Source organism: Capsicum annuum, chromosome 7 (genome assembly GCF_002878395.1).
Source record: "Capsicum annuum cultivar UCD-10X-F1 chromosome 7, UCD10Xv1.1, whole genome shotgun sequence".
NCBI classification, from domain to species: Eukaryota; Viridiplantae; Streptophyta; class Magnoliopsida; order Solanales; family Solanaceae; genus Capsicum; species Capsicum annuum.
The window spans coordinates 208730008-208747146 of record NC_061117.1 but is presented as its reverse complement, the minus strand read 5'-3'; the positions used below and the strand labels follow the sequence as shown (position 1 = coordinate 208747146).

At 32.8% G+C, this 17139-nt stretch overlaps 1 long non-coding RNA gene across 1 annotated transcript; it reads right to left on the bottom strand.

Moving 5' to 3' along the window:
- Window positions 1-5572: 5572 nt before the first annotated feature.
- Window positions 5573-9220, bottom strand: LOC107876793. Its single transcript, XR_007057825.1, has 3 exons — window positions 7466-9220; window positions 6415-7367; window positions 5573-6321 (listed from the first exon to the last, which is right to left on the bottom strand). It is a non-coding gene; the product is annotated as an uncharacterized LOC107876793 (long non-coding RNA).
- Between the last annotated feature and the right edge of the window lie 7919 nt (window positions 9221-17139).

Here is a 17139-nt window from a genome sequence, read left to right as displayed (position 1 = left end):
TAATAATAATAATAATAATAATAATAATAATAATAATAATAATAATAGGAGTAGTAAAACTAATAAATATAAGAAAAATAATATGCATGTGCAACCATTTTATTGCACCATAAAAATGAGAATAAAATTAATAAATATAAGAAAAAAATCATATGCTTGTATAACCATTTGATTTACTACTATATATAAGTGAAGGTTGAGATGACTAAAATTATTGAAATACCCTTGGTAGTCACCCCAACCTTCACTTATATATAGTAGTAAAAAGCATTATGCATGCGTAACCATTTTATTGCACCATAAAAATGAGGATAAAACTAATAAATATAAGGAAAAAATCATATGCATGTGTAATCATTTTATTTACTACTATATATAAGTGAATGTTGTGTTAATAATATTTTTATTTAGACCTTTGTAATTGAATTATACATGGTAGTATTTTTGTATAAATATCTTTTTGTTCCTAATTAAATTATTACCAAGGGTATTTCGGTAATTTTATGGTGCCATAAAATGGTTAAACATGCATATTGATTTTTCTTATATTTATTAGTTTTGTCCTATTTTTATGGTGCAATAAAATGGTTAGACATGCATATTATTTTTTCTTATATTTATTCGTTTTGTCCTCATGTATTATTTAAATAATATTTTTATTTAGACCTTTGTAATTGATTTATACATGATAGTAATTTTTTATAAATATGTTTTTGTTCCTTATTAAATTACTTATTTTTTTATACCTTAAGGATATTTCGATAATTTCATGGTGCAATAAAATGGTTACACATGCATATTATTTTTCCCTTATATTTATTAATTTTATCGTTATTTTTATGGTGCAATAAAATGGTTACACATGCATATTATTTTTTTCTTATATTTATTAGTTTTGTCCTCATGTATTATTTTAATGATATTTTAATTTAAATCTTTGTAATTGAATTGTACATGGTAATAATTTTTTATAAATATCTTTTTATTTCTTAGTAAATAACTACCAAAATTTAATTTGAAGTATCGTTTTTATTTTTTCCCAAATTTCAATTCACTTATAAAATTTATCTAAGATGTCATGTACATCCTAGAAATTTGTCAGCTAGCTGTATGTCCATCCATCCTTCCCTTCAACTCTTCCTCTGTCACGATTGTCAATACTTTATTCTTTTAGCCGTTTGACCATAGATTTTTTTTTTTCAAAATAATTATTTATTTTAATAAAAAAAGTAAGAACGCATTGTGTTTGATCATGAATTTTTCAACTCTAATTTTAAAAAATTATTTGAAAAAGTAAAAACAAATTTTATTTATTTTCACTTTTTTCACTCATACTTCTCTCACAAAATTTCAAAAACAACTTTAATTTATATTCATGACCAAACACAACTCCAACTCCAACTCCAACTTCAATTCCAGAAAAAGGTAATTTTTATGGTCTAACGGGATCTATATATATATTAAAGACATTAGTATTTGTTATTCTTCACTTATTAGTGAATTGTGATGCAATCTTCGTAATATTTTACTGAATTTATTTAGTGTTGAAGTTATTAAAATGTGGGTTTAATCCTTTTATGTTTAAATTAATCACGAAATATCCGTCCTTTTATGTTTAAACTAGTCACGAAAATTCTGTGCTTTGCACAGACTCAATATACATTTTAAATTGATATTATAAATAATCATATCAATTAATATGACATCTTTTGAGTTTTGAAAGTTAAATAAATTTATTCTTCAGAGCAATTTTGCATATATTCTTAAAAAAAAATTTTAAGTTATCAATTATTATAATTTATTATTTAAATATATAATTTTATTTCAAAATTTTAATTTACGATCAAAATTAAACTCTACAAATGTATAAATTAGTAAAGAGTGTGAAAAATAAAATTCAATGGGCCTATATTACTGTTTTTCAGATAACACGGGTTCAGTATATGCTTTTTTGTCTCAATTTATGCGACACAAATAGAATTTAAATAATCAATCATACTTTTAATATATATATATATATATATAGTTATTCTAAGCCATTAACTATTGTAATTTATAGTAAATTTTTTATGTAGTTTTCAAATAATACGCATTACTCTCCCTATTCAAACTCTTGTGCATTGATAGTTAATTATATTTTTAAAATAATTTAAAATTTTAATTATTGTGATTTATAATACGTTTCTTCTATTCTAATTTAAGTGACATTGATATAATTTTGATAGTCAACCAAATATTTTATATCTTTTAATTTTTTGAAGTTGTTAATTATTGTGATTTATAGTATTTTTTTTTACGTATTTTTTAAAATATATAACAGATTTTTTTATAGATATTTTAAGTTGCTAACTATTTTAATTTATAATACTTTTTATGTAATTTTCAAATAAGTTATATTACTCTCCTTGTCCAAACTTTTGTGGCATTGATAGTCAATTACATTTTTTATTAATTCAAGTTTTAAATTATTGTGTTTTATAATACATTTTCTTTATTTCAATTTAAGCGATATAATGTTTAGATGATCGTAATAATAAATTATGGGTGATATAGTAAAGTTAGGATTGAAGTAGCAAAGCAGACATGTCATAACGACTCACAACAACTAATTAGACGTGATATAGCCAAATTACTATAAAATATAATCGTAATTTTTTTTAAGTGGGTACGTAAAGTTAATTTAAAATATCAAGAGTTAACTTATCATTTTATATCTATTTTATCTTTTTTATTAAATATTATTAATTTTTTAATACTTAGATGACTTATAATAATTAATTAAGGGTGATAGTTAATAAAGTTATGATTGAAGCAGCTAAAGCAGATATGTCATAAATATCTATTTTACTTTTTTATTAAATATTATTAATTTTTTAATACATAAATAATTTATAATAATTAATTAAAGATGATATAGTAAAATTAGAAAGCAAGTAGCTGATGATGAAGCAGATAGAAGAAACAGTCATTTTCATGGAGAGCTATGTTTCTCGTGCCTTTCCCTCTTATTAGATAGCAGTTACATTACCCTAACATATGAAATAACTATAAAAATTCACACGACACGAGTAATAAAAAAATGTAGCAGTCAAAAGTTCTTAAATTTGAAGGCATATTCAACATATAATAACAGATGGTCTCGCGTGAACCTACTACTCCCTCCGATTAAAAACGAATAATCCTTTTTTTTTTAATAATTTTAAATTTTAACTTTCCACGTGGCATGTCAAAGATCATAACATTGAAAGACATTTTGGTACATTTGACATATGTTTAATTTAAGATCATAAGATTCAAATGTTTTCTTTATTTTCTTAAACTTTGTGTCAAATCAAACTGAATCATTTTTTCTGAAACGGAGGAAGTAACTTTTGTCAAAAAATTTGACTTTGTATATGTACTAAAAAGATCCCCTAAATAATTATAAATAGTTAAGCACGAACACATCATTAATTCAAGTTAATGAGATAAGATCTACTATACACTACTCTTTGGACACCCCATATTATAAAATTATATTGATATATTGTTATTGTATCTAATTCCAGTAGACTTATTGAAGGATCATATTTGCATGCATCAGGAAAAATTAAACCACTCGCCAATTATGAGTCGCTTTAACCATCAACTATGAACGCTTAATGGGAATCCTCGTATATGATGAATAATCAAATTTCAATTGAAATAAAATCTTTAGGATAAGTTACCCATAAGTTAAAAATGAAGAAAGATATTTCCAAGGTAAGGAAAGGAAAAAAGAGGTATAAGGCAAAGTACTCCTTAAACCGTATTCAAAATTGTTATGATATACCTAAAGTTTAAGTGGTTTTATAACACTTAGATTCATTTTTTTTTAGGTCAAACCCATCGCCAGGCCTCTTAAGTTCGCGTAATCTTTCACTTAGGCACCTCAAGTGGACGTTGCTCACTTTTGGCACCTCAAGTAGCCATAAAGTGGTTATTTTGACACTTTTTGCTGAGTTAGCAAGACGTGTGTATTACACCTCCATGAAGACACGTGAAAGCCCCTTTTTGGCTAATGTGGCGCCCAATTTGGCCACCAAAAGTATATTAACTCATTTTCATTAATTTATATTTTTTTTCTTATTTTTATCCATCATTTTGTCAATCTTAAGCTTATTTAATGGTGAAAATTATTGGGAGAGATTTAAAAATTAGATACACATTTAGGAGTTCGTCTTGTCAAAAATAATATATTAACTCAACGCCCACTAATTTATACTTCTTTCACATTTTATCTGTTATTTTTGTCAATCTTAATTTATTTAACGGTAAGAATTATTGAGAGAAATTTATATACGCATTTAAAGGTTCGTGAAGATTAAATAATAAGCACCTTTTTTTTAATCATTAAGGGCGAAATTGATGAAGAAAAATAAAAAATAAGCAACATCAACGAAGAAAAACTAAAAATCAAACAAAATCGATGAAAAAAATTTGAAAAATAAAGCTAAATCAGTGAAGAAAAATTGAAATAAAATAAAATCAATAAAAAAAATTAAAATCGAAGCATAAAAACCAAGAAAATCAGTGAAGAAAAATTGAAAATCGATGAAAAAGTTAAAAAATAAAGCTAAATCCGTGAAGAAAAATTGAAATCAAACAAAATCAATTAAAAAAACTAAAAATTGAAGCAAAATAGATGATGCAAATTTGAAAAAAAAAAATCGAATCTAAAAACCAAGTAAAATCAGTGAAGAAAAATTAAAAATCGAAGCAAAAGTGCAGGGGTGGGAAGGGGTGCGGTGTCTTTGAAGGAGATAAAGAGGGGAAGAAGACTGTCGGGGTGGGGGTGGCGGGGTGGGTGGGCTATTTGATGAAAAAATTGGTGGGGTGGGGAGGGGTGGCGGGTGGGGGAGGGATGTTTGAAGAAGAAGAATGGTCGGGTGGGGTGTTTGAAGAAGAAGACTAATGGGGTGGGTAGGTTAGGGGGGGTATTTTTTTATTTAAATTAATTATGTATAAATTATTTGGATAAAAATGACACATGTCTACATTTTATTCGTCATTTTCCAGCTTATCGGCGCGTGTAACACACACACGTAGTATTATTTTGCTGACTCAGCAAAAGGTGCCAAAATGACCCACTTTATGGCTACTTGAGGTGCCAAAAGTGAGCTATGTCCACTTGAGGTGCCTAAGTGACAGATCGCGCGTACTTAAGAGGCCTGACGATGGGTTAGGCCTTTTTTTTATATTTTATGCTCTTTTTTGTTGACATAACTATCAAATAGCAAAATATTTTTGTGCTCCTTTTGTGTCAGACTCTTAGGGGTCATTTGGTTTGAAAACAAGTTATATCAGAATTAGTTATGCTGGGATAAGTTATGCTGGGATTAGTTATCTTGGGATAAGTTATTTTGGTATTATTTTTTTAGTGGTTGTTTGGTTTGTGGTACTAAAAATAATATGTAGTGCATTGTTTGTAAAAATATATTGTTTGTTTACTAAAATACCTCTCACTTTAGTTGACTTTATTATTTTTACATTTCACAACCATTTCACATTCAGCTTCTGAATTTCTATTCCATCTAATGTGATTAGGCTTGAATCCAGATCGTAAAATCTTTGCAACAATGAAATAGCTGTTGATTTTCCTCTCCCACTCTCTCCCACCAGAGCAGCATAAACATATATTCTACATCAGAATCGTTGATAAATTATGTTTTAAGACCACAAAATGATTATGGCGGTAAATAGAATATTATTTACCTGACCAGAGCTAATGGCAAGGCATAGATCTTTTAGGACTTGAGCCTCAGGTCTGTTGGAGTCCCACATCGGTGGGTCAAAGGGTTCTTGGTCTCCTTATATGATCTTGGGCAATCCTCTCCTCATGAGCTAGCTTTTGAGGTTGAGTTAGACCCAATGTCCATTTCTTTATCATGGTATCAAAGCCACGCCCATCCAGCTCATTGTTTTCAATGTTGGGCCCCCCGTCTTATATTGTTCACGCTCCAGATGTCCAGTCTTGGATGTGTGGGGGTGTTAGAGTCCCACATCGGTGGGTTACAGGCTCCTTGGTTTCTCATATGGTCTTTGAGCAATCCTACCCTCATGAGCTAGTTGAGTTAGGCCCAATGTCTATTTCTTTATCAAGGTCGACTTGGATAATTGAAACTCAATGTTTTCCTTCAGATTGTCCAATGTCATTCTCGAGTTATCACTCGAGTCTATCTTGGATTTCCTGTCAAGAAGAGCAAAAATAGAAGATGCACCAGTTTTGGCTTTGGTGGAGTCAGGAACAAGGTCGATTGATCGATAAAGCGTGTTAACTGTAAAGACGAGGCCATAGAAAACCTGAAATTCAGAACTAGCAAAGTTAAAATGACAGAGAAGGAACTTATAAAGAGAGACTTGACACAAGTTTTATCATTCCCTCTCGAGACTCACCTGAAGAACCTCAGCAAATGTGACCTCACCGGACTCAATCAACCTAGCACCAGCATAAAAGCTGACAGCATAAGCATAGTACCAGCAGAACATTGAAAAACCAAAGCGTGCAGAACTCAATAGCCCTTCTTTTATTCCAGCTCTAACTGGACCTTCACATTTTCTTTTGTACAATTGCACCACCTTCTCTTCTGTAGAGAAAGAAACCACTGTTCTGATACTTCCAACTGCTTCACTAGCAACTTGACTCGCATCCTCGTATAGTTTCTACAAGAAAAACTTACTTGAATAAGCACTAATGTCATTCCTGAGTTATTGCTCGAATCTATCTTGGATTGTCGGTCAAAGAGTGCAACGATTGAAGAGGCACCAGTTTTGGCTTCGGTGGAGTCAGGAACAAGGCCTCCTGATTGAGAAATCACGGTAGCTGTCAAGCTAACACCATAGAAAATCTGAAATCCAAAACTAGGAAAATTGAAACGACAGAGAAGGAACTTGTAACGAGAGTCTTGACACAAGCTTTATCTTTAGCTCTCGAGACTTACCCGAAATGCCTCAGCAAATGTGACCTTACCGGACTCAACCAACTGAGCACCAGCGTAAAAGCTGATAGTATAGACAGAGTACAAGCATAATATTGAAAACCATAACCTGCACCACCCAATAGCCCTTCTTTTATTCCAGCTCTAACTGGAACTTCACATTTTTTTTGTACAATTGTATTTGCATTCCTAACTGTACTCAAGCGATGTGTAACAATTACTGTAGTTCGATTGATCATGACACTATCCAATGTCTCTTGAACAATCCTTTCGGATTCGCATCAAGAGCACTTGTAGCTTCATCTAGAAGTAGAATGTTGGGGCCTTCAGTATAACTCTTGTAATAACAATTCTTTTTTTTTGGCCTCCGGATAACTGACTTCTATGATCGCCAACTCTAGTGTTGAATCCCTGAATTATAAGGAATAATGGACTAAAAAATTTGTAAGATATTGAAAAGAACTTAAGTTAGCTATAGCTTGATAGAAAAGTAGAAATTGAAACAAAACCTGTGGCAATTTATCAATGAACTTGGATGCATTGGCAAGTTGAACTGCATCTTTAATTTCTTCAAGAGTTGCATCATTCTTCCCATAGGCAATATTATCCTTTATCGTCGAACCAAATAACACAAGTTCCTGGCTAACAAGGCCGATTTCCCCCCTGATCCACCTAAGCTAAATTTTTTTGATATTTATACCATCAATTAGAACTTCACCAGCCTGTGGATCGTAGAACCTCACTATTAGACCGATCACAGTCGATTTTGTACTTCCACTTCTCCCTACTAGAGTTGTCGTTGTTCCCTTAGGTATCGATACAGAGAAAGCATCAAATATGCTCTCGTTTGGTCTTGCAGGATAACATAAGTGGTACATTCTTAAACTTGGTGAATGCAAGCTTTTGATAAAAGTTGAGAAGTGCAAAAATGTGTCCTTTTCCAACTCTTTGTTGGGTTCTATGTGTGTGTTTTGAATGGAAAATGGAGGGAATTAAGTGGAAGAGAAAATTGAGTTTACACCAAAATGGAAAGTGTGCTCAAAATAGGAAAACTTACTAAAATTCTCCCACATTGGTGGGAGAAAAAAGCTTTAAAGTGTTTATATTATGAAACATATTTCCACATGTTAAGTGAGGCAAGAAATAAGAGATGTTTTGCGTTGTCACCGTTGCTTGGCTCGGTTTTAACTTCAAAATTTGGATTTGGATTTGTCAAATGATTGATGAGATCTATTTTTTTGGACAAAGTTTATTTAACAGAATTAAAGCAGTATCTGATACTCCATTTATACATGCATGCAGTAACAGATGCAGTGAACTGATGCACTGTTTTTCTGAACTGGTGCATTGTTTTGAAATGCCATGCAGAAACGAAGTGCTGTTTCGAAAGGGATGCAACCCTTCAACGAAATGACACACTGTTTCACGTGAAATGGTAGGTCTATTATGAAAGACACAGCCTTTGGATGAACAGACATGAATTTTCAGAAAAGGCACACCTCTAAAGTGAGTCATTGCCACTTTTCAGAAGAGACATGTTATGGCTATATAAATCTGCTTTGATCCACAGGTTTGATATACAAAATGTTTCAAAATACAAAACTCTTCTTCTCTTAAAAATATTCTGTGTGATCATTTGAACCGTTGAGTGCGTTCGTGGAATTCAATTATTTGAGGTACCGCTATAATTGGATTGAAGACCATTTTATCCCGGGAGGAAGATTCCATAACCTCGCGTACAGTGAGGGGAATTATTCCTTAAGAACACTCCGTGAACTCGGGGGACTTGGTCTAAAATTTCTGTTTCATCTATTTTCTGATATCTAATACACTTCTTGGGTAGATTAGTAATAATCTTGTGTTAAAGGTGTTAAAGAACTTCAAAATTGTTCTTGTTCATACGTGAACTTGTTATGAAGTTGTTGTTGTATTAATACAGATTCTAGTACCCGTAGAAGGAAAATAACAATCTTAAGGAATAAATTCAGAATCTGTATTACTTGTTTTTGGAGATTAAAGCTTTAAGCCTTCTACTCCGTTTGAATTTAACTAGTGATTAAAAGGCATAAAATCCTTATCACAAGTTTAAAATTCACTCGATTGATAATTGAAAGTCATTAAAACTTCATTGTTAACTAGAAACAAGAAGAAAAACTTAAAGTTGCTTAACTTTATAAGTAGTATTTTGAAAATACTAAATATTATTGTCTTGTGGTGACAGGAAAAATGACTAACGAAAGTCAAATGAAAGATGCGGCTATGACTGTGGGGGAAACTAGTATTGCCTTAACAAGTCGAGCAAATGCTCCGCAACCTATAGCACCTGCGGAGAAGCCCGAAAAATTTACGGGCATTGACTTTAAGCGATGGCAGCAGAAGATGTTCTTCTACCTCACAACACTATGCCTTCAAAAGTTCACTAGTGAGGATGCTCTTGAGGTGCCCGAGGGAACCTCGGACAAAGAGCATTTCATGATCGTAGAAGCTTCGAAGTACTCGAACTTCCTTTGTAGGAATTATATATTGAGTGGTCTCCAAGACAACCTCCACAATGTTTACAATGAAACTAAGACATCAAGGAAATTGTGGGGGGCGCTAGAACGAAAATACAAGACAGAGGATGCGGGAATTAAGAATTTCTTTATTGCAAGGTTCCTGGACTTTAAAATGATAGACAGCAAATCGATTGTCTCTTAAGTGCAGGAATTGCAAGTAATCATCCACGATCTCCTAGCAGAAGGTATATCTTTGAAAAATGTCTTAGTTGAACAACTTGAAAAAATTCTTAATACTCACATAAACTGTTTTATAGGTTTGTTTATGAATGATGCTTTTCAAGTAGCAGCGATAATTGAGAAGCTACCACCAATGTGGAAAGACTTCAAAAACTACTTGAAGCATAAACGCAAGGAGATGACTGTTGAAGATCTTATTGCCCGACTGTGTATTGAAGAGGATAATAAAGCTGCCGAAAGAAGGTCAAAAGGAAATTCTGTAATTAATGGAGCACATATTGTGGAAGATGACCAAAATAATTCTAAGAAAAGGAAGAAAGTTGAACAAGGAAGCAATCAACCCAAGAAGAAATTCAAAGAAAAATGCTTTAATTGTGGCAAGATTGGCCACAAGTCCACGGATTGTCATGCCCCAAAGAAAGACAAGAAAAAGAATCAAGCAAATATGATTGAATCCAACAAAGAATGCGATGATCTGTGTGTTATGTTCTCGGAATGAAACTTGATGGGGAATCCTTGCGAATGGTAGATGGATTTTGGTGCCACCCATCATGTATGTGCCAACAAAGAGTTGTTTTCATCATTCGCTCTGGCTTAAGTAGAAGAAATTCTACATGGCTAACTCCGCTACTGCTAAGGTAGAAGGAACAGGAAAAATATGCTTGAAAATGACTTCAGGAAAGGTCTTGACACTTAACAATGTCTTGTATGTTCCGGAGTTACGTAGGAATTTAATTTTTGTTTCACTTCTAGACACAAACGGATTCAAATGTGTAACCGTTTTTGGAAAAATTGTGATTAGCAAAGGAGAAATATATGTAGGAAAAGGTTATCTCACCGAAGGCCTTTATAAGATGAATGTAATGAATGTTGAAATAAATAAAAGTTCAAATTCTTCTTATTTGCTTGAGTCTTATGATTTATGGCATGAACGTTTAGGCCATGTTAATTATAAAACGTTACGAAAACTGATTAACTTAGAAATTTTACCAAACTTTGAGTGCAATAAATCAAAGTGTCAAACGTGTGTGGAATAAAAGTATGCAAAGCATCCTTATAAATCCGTTGAAAGGAATTCCAATCCTTTAGACTTAGTACACACTGATATTTGTGATATGAAGTCAACTCTATCACGTGGTGGGAAAAAGTATTTCATAACTTTTATTGTCGATTGCACTAGATATTATTATGTCTATTTGCTAAATAGTAAGGATGAAGCAATAGATGTGTTTAGGCAATATAAAAATGAAGTTGAAAATCAGTTAGATAAAAAGATAAAAATGATAAGAAGTGTTAGGGACGGAGAATATGAATCTCTTTTTGCCGAAATATGTGTAGAGAATGGAATTGTCTATCAAACTATGGCCCCGTATTCACCTCAATCTAACAAAATTACGGAAAGAAAAAACCAAACTTTGAAGGAAATAATGAATGTCTTGCTTATAAGTTCCGGTTTACCGCAAAATTTATGGGGGAGGCTATCCTTACAGCCAATCGTATACTCAACAGAGTTTCCCATAGTAAGACACAATCAATTCCTTATGAAAAATGGAAAGGAAGAAAACCCAACTTAAAATATTTTAAAGTGTGGGGGTGTCTAGCAAAGGTCCAAATTCCTATGCCTAAAAGGGTTAAGATAGGACCTAAAACGGTGGACTGCGTGTTCATAGGATATGCTAAAAGTAGTAAAGCATGCTGATTTTTGGTTCATAAATCCGAACATCCAGATATTAATGAAAATACGATAATTGAATCATACAATGCTGAATTCTTTGAAAATATTTATTCATATAAAACTAGACATAAACAGTCTCGTGGGGGGTCTAAACGACCTCGAGATGAACCAAGTGAGGATGTACATAATGAAGAAAATCCAAGACATAGTACACGTCAAAGAGCATCTACTTCGTTTTGATTAGATTTTGTAACATTTCTCTTAGAAAATGAGCCTCAAACATTTAAGGAAGCGATGGAATCTTTGGACTCATCATTTTGGAAAGAGGAAGTCAATAGTGATATTGATTCAATCTTAAGCAACCATACATGGGAATTGGTAGATCTTCCTTCTGAAAATAAACCTTTAGGTTCTAAATGGATCTTCAAAAGGAAGATGAAAACGAGTGGTACTACTGACAAATACAAGGCAAGACTTGTAGTAAAAGGCTTCAAATAAAAAGAAGGCCTTGATTACTTTGATACATACTCGCCAGTAACAAGGATAACATCGCTTCGAATATTAATTGCCTTGGTTGCGGTATATGGTCTTGAAATCTATCAAATAGATATGAAAAACGCTTTCCTAAATGGAGAATTGGAGAAAAAAATATACATGGAATAGCCTGAGGGTTTTGTGGTTCCAGAAAAGGAAAACAAGGTGTGTAAACTTATTAAGTCATTGTATAGACTAAAGCAAGCACCAAAACAATGCCATGCAAAGTTTGACCAAACCATATTGGCAAACGGATTCAAAATAAATGAATGTGATAAATGTGTTTATATTAAAGACACTTCAAGTCACCAAGTCATTGTTTGTTTATATGTGGATGATATTTTAATCATCAACAGAGACATTTTTGACATAAATGCAACAAAACAAATGCTCGAGAGCATGTTTGATATGAAAGACCTTAGAGTTGCTGATGTGATCTTAGGTATGAGAATCCATCGAACTCTACAAGAGTTGGCATTGTCACAGTCTCATTATATCAAAAATGTACTTGACAAGTTCAAGTATATGGAATTCGATATTGCCAAGACTCCATTGGATGTGAGCTTTGCACTTCGAAAGAATGAAGGTGAAAGTGACTCACAATTGGAGTATGCAAGAGTATTGGGATGTTTAATGTATATAATAAACTGTACACGACCAGACATAGCATGCGCTATCAGTAAATTGAGTCGGTACATGAGTAATCCCAACAAAACTCATTGGATGACAATGAAAAGAGTTTTGGGGTATCTTAAATACACTCAAGATTATGCCTTGCATTATAATAAATATCATGTGGTACTTGAAGGATATAGTGATGCAAATTAGATCACTGGATTGAATGAAGTAAAATCCATAAGTGGATATGTATTTACTATCGATGGAGGAGCAGTCTCATGGAAATCATCCAAACAGACTTGTATTGCTCGCTCTACAATGGAATCTGAATTTATCGCATTGGATAAAGTCGGTGAAGAAACAGAATGGCTCCAAAATTTCTTGGAAAATATTTCGTATTAGCCTAAACCAGTGGAACCAGTATGTATACACTGTGATAGCCAAGCGGCAATAGGTAGGGCAGGGAGCATGATGTACAATGGTAAATCTCGTCACATACGACGGAGACATAATACCGTTAGGGAACTTTTCTCTAGTGGAATTATTACTGTTGACCATGTAAATTCAAAAGATAATGTGTCGGATCCACTTACAAAAGGCCTATCTAGAGAAGGAATAGAAAGGATATCTAAGGGAATGAGTTTAAGGCCTAGGACAAGTCAGCAAGGCGGTAACTCTACCTAGCAGACTGGAGATCCCAGGAGCTAGGTTCAAGAAGATCAAATAAAGTTGTGTCTGACAGGTTCAACATTGTCAATTACCCAACTCATTCTCATGCTGTAGACAATGTTTAGTAAACAAGGATAAGACTGAAGTTTAAAAGTCTTTTAATGATTATCTAAATTTGGCAGATTTGACCAAATAGTTTAATCTATAGGATTGAATATTTAGAAATCACCTATGTGAGGGCAAAGTGGAAGCCACTTCAAGGAGAATGTTAGTAAAGGCCTATTCTCTAAGCTCTCATGAAACCGGGACGTGTTCATGGCTGAAAAGAATAAAATCGTGAGAACCATAAACGGTAAAAGGCTGGTTGTGTGACATGTGTTATCTAGGTATACATTAAAGCTCGACGGTTCAGAGATATTAAATCCACCGATTGACTGAGTGCATCCGATGCATGTTCACTACGAAAAGTTCAAAGGAAAACCCACTTATCCGAATGCAATCAGTCTTTGCTTGATGATCACATACTTGTCTGTAAAGTTTTTTGAAAAATAGTCATTCCCAACTCATGTGGGGGATTGTTGGGTCCTATGTGTGTGTTTTGAATGGAAAATGGAGGGAATTAAGTGGAAGAGAAAATTGAGTTTACACCAAAATGAAAAGTGTACTCAAAATAGGAAAGCTTACTAAAATTCTCCCACATTGGTGGCAGAAAGAAGCTTTAAAGTGTTTATATTGTGAAACACATTTCCACATGCTAAGTGAGGCAAGAAATAAGAGATGTATCGCGCCGTCGTCGTCGCTCGCTCGACTCGGCTTTGACTTCGGCTTTGGATTTGTCAAATGATCGATCGATGAGATATATCTTTTTGGACAAAGTTTATCTGACAAAATTAATGAAATTCAGTCTGAAACAGTATTTGATACTCCATTTATACATGCATGCAGTGAAATGATGCACTGTTTTTCTGAACTGGTGCATTGTTTTGAAATGCCATGTAGAAATAAAGTGTTGTTTCGAAAGGGATGCAACCCTTCAACGAAATGACACACTGTTTCACGTGAAATGGTATGTTTATTCTAAAAGACACAGTCTTTGGATGAACAAACATGAATTTTCAGAAAAGGCACACCTCTAAAGTGAACTATTGTCACTTTTCAGAAGAGGCATGTTATGGCTATATAAACCTTCTTTGATCCACAAGTTTGATATACAGAATTTTTTAGAATACAAAACTCTTCTTCTATTAAAAATATTCTGTATGATCATTTGAACCATTGAGTGCGTACGTGGAATTCAATTATTTAAGGTACCGTTATAATTGAATTGAAGGTCATTTTATCCCGAGAGAAAAATTTCATAACCTTGGGTACAGTGAGGGAAATTATTCTTTAAGGACACTCTGTGAACTCGAGGGACTTGGTCTAAAATTTCTGTTTCATTTATTTTCTGATATCTAATACACTTCTTGGATAAATTAGTAATAATCTTGTGTTGAAGGTGTTAAAGAACTTCAGAACTGTTCTTGTACATATGTGAACTTATTATGAAGTTGTTGTTGTATTAATACAGATTCTAGTACCCGTAGAAGGAAAATAACACTCTTGTCATACAATTCTAATTGAGCTTATTGTCTGTTCAACCACAATTACGGCTTCTGAATAAACAGTTTATGCACGGGATGCTAATTTCTCCAGAATGATAGTCATGACAGCAGAAGAGAGGACAAGTGGAGGAATTGAAGTTGATAAGACCAATGTTAGATGCCACCCCTTAATAAAAGTTATTATTAATCCAACAACGAATGTCGCTGATACTTGGATAAATTTTCCAAACTACAGTTTAATGTGAATGCAGTTCATCATGCTAAGTCTTCTAGATATCTCAAATGATGAACCTATCTTTTCATGCAGAAATCTGCTAGAACAGTTATTAAAGGGACTGGTTACCTTTGTGGTTGCAATGACTGCAAGTTTTCCAAGGCAAGATTTTCTTTTAACATTCTTCTGTTATATATATACATATTCGCGGCAATTTTATCCAAGTCACCAACTCCCTCAATCTTCATTTCAACTATATTTCTTATGCAGAATCCAAATGCTTTTCAATGGAGACCCATGCTGCTTGCAAGTGTCTATTTGCATGTGTAATTATACAAAATTGAGCAGCAACCACCACTGCACAACTCGACTGATTATCAAATTTGAAACCTGACAACCTTTACGGCCATTCAACCATAGCAAATAAGCACAAAAAATACGAAAGAGAAGTGAGAGTACTCAATTTAAATGAAAAATAAAGACAAGCAGTTGGTCTGTGAAGAGCTGGGACCATTGTATCAATTAATTCTATACTCATATATTGTTCAAACTAACAAAAGTTGCTGAGCTTTTGTTGCAGAAAATAATAAGAAATTAGACAAAATTTAAAACCAAACTTACAACACAAAATTTTTAAGTTGCAAAAAGAAGGCTACCCTAGCCAAAATACGGCAACAACCCCAAGAAGAGGACAGGATATAAGCTATTCTAGAAAACCTTACTTCAACTGTGACAGAAGACCACATGTCAAATGGAACCTGTGATGGACTGACTAAAAACTGCACAGTTAGGTATAATCAGATATAAAATTCCCATGTGCATTTTTCATATTTCTGAAATTTCACTAGTGTTAACATATGTCAACCACCAACATTATATGCACAAAGAGCCACATAAATCAATCAATTTTCATGGCTTCAACCAGAGCTTTATATATAAGAAATTTTGAGTCATTTTCAAGTTACTAAATGGGTTGATAGGTTCTACACCTACAAGACAAGTATGGCCCAAAGCACAACATTCTTTACCACCACAAGGTTTTCAATCTAATTGAAATATTGATGACTTCCCTGACCCACTTATCTAATATGCACAAGAACCTACGAAAGTTGTATGCTATGAATGCAACCCTTCTTTATATTATTTGGTGCCTTGCTGCTCTAAACCATGAAGCAGTTGAAACCACTGGTCAGGACCACCCCCTGTTCTTGAAAAGGAAAAAAGAGGCTCCATGGCTTGCCTAATTAAGGTATCAAGAGAATCATTTCCCTCACCTGCTTTCATTGCAGCTGGAGTCGCACCACCCATGCTGAGCTTTGCAACCGGCATCAATTCTCAATTAAGACTCATATAATTGAACTGCAGGAGAAGTTACAATTAGTTATTGAAGGCATCAGACACCAGCCTATTAGTTATTTTGGGTATTTTTGTCATTTTATATTTTATATCAAGGATAACTTAAGTTGGGATAATAATCCCACCATATCTATGGATAACTTATCCCGGGACTAATTATTAGTCCCGGGATAAGTTATCCCAGCTATTGACAACCAAACGAGTGAATAAAATTTTTATTTCGGAATTATTATTTTATTCTGAGATTATTTACATTAATACCATAAATCAAACGACCCTTAATAGTTATATTAGAATAAAAATATATAAAAAATAAATTTTAAAGTAATAGATTTCGTAAAATTTAAATGTGTCGTATCAAGAGCTGAAATTTGAAATACTTATGCCTTATTAAAAAAATTAAATTAAATTATCATTTTGTAAATTTTGATATTTTGAAAAAGGGTCTAATATACCCTTCAACTATTGAAAATGGTACACAAATACCCTCTTTCCATCTTTAGGCTCAAAAATACCCTTGATGTATTAGAAATGACTCAAAAATACTCTTCCATCCATCTATTTGGCTCAAAAATACCCTTGATGTATTAGAAATAACTCAAAAATATCCTTCTTCCTCTATTGGTTCAAAAATACCTGTCCATCCACCTATTTGGATAAAAAATGCCCTTAACATTAAATTTAAGTCAAAAAAATGTCTCCTCCTTTTAACAAATTCTGATGTAAAATATAATTTTATTTAAATTAAATACATGACATTATTTTTATTGGTCCACAT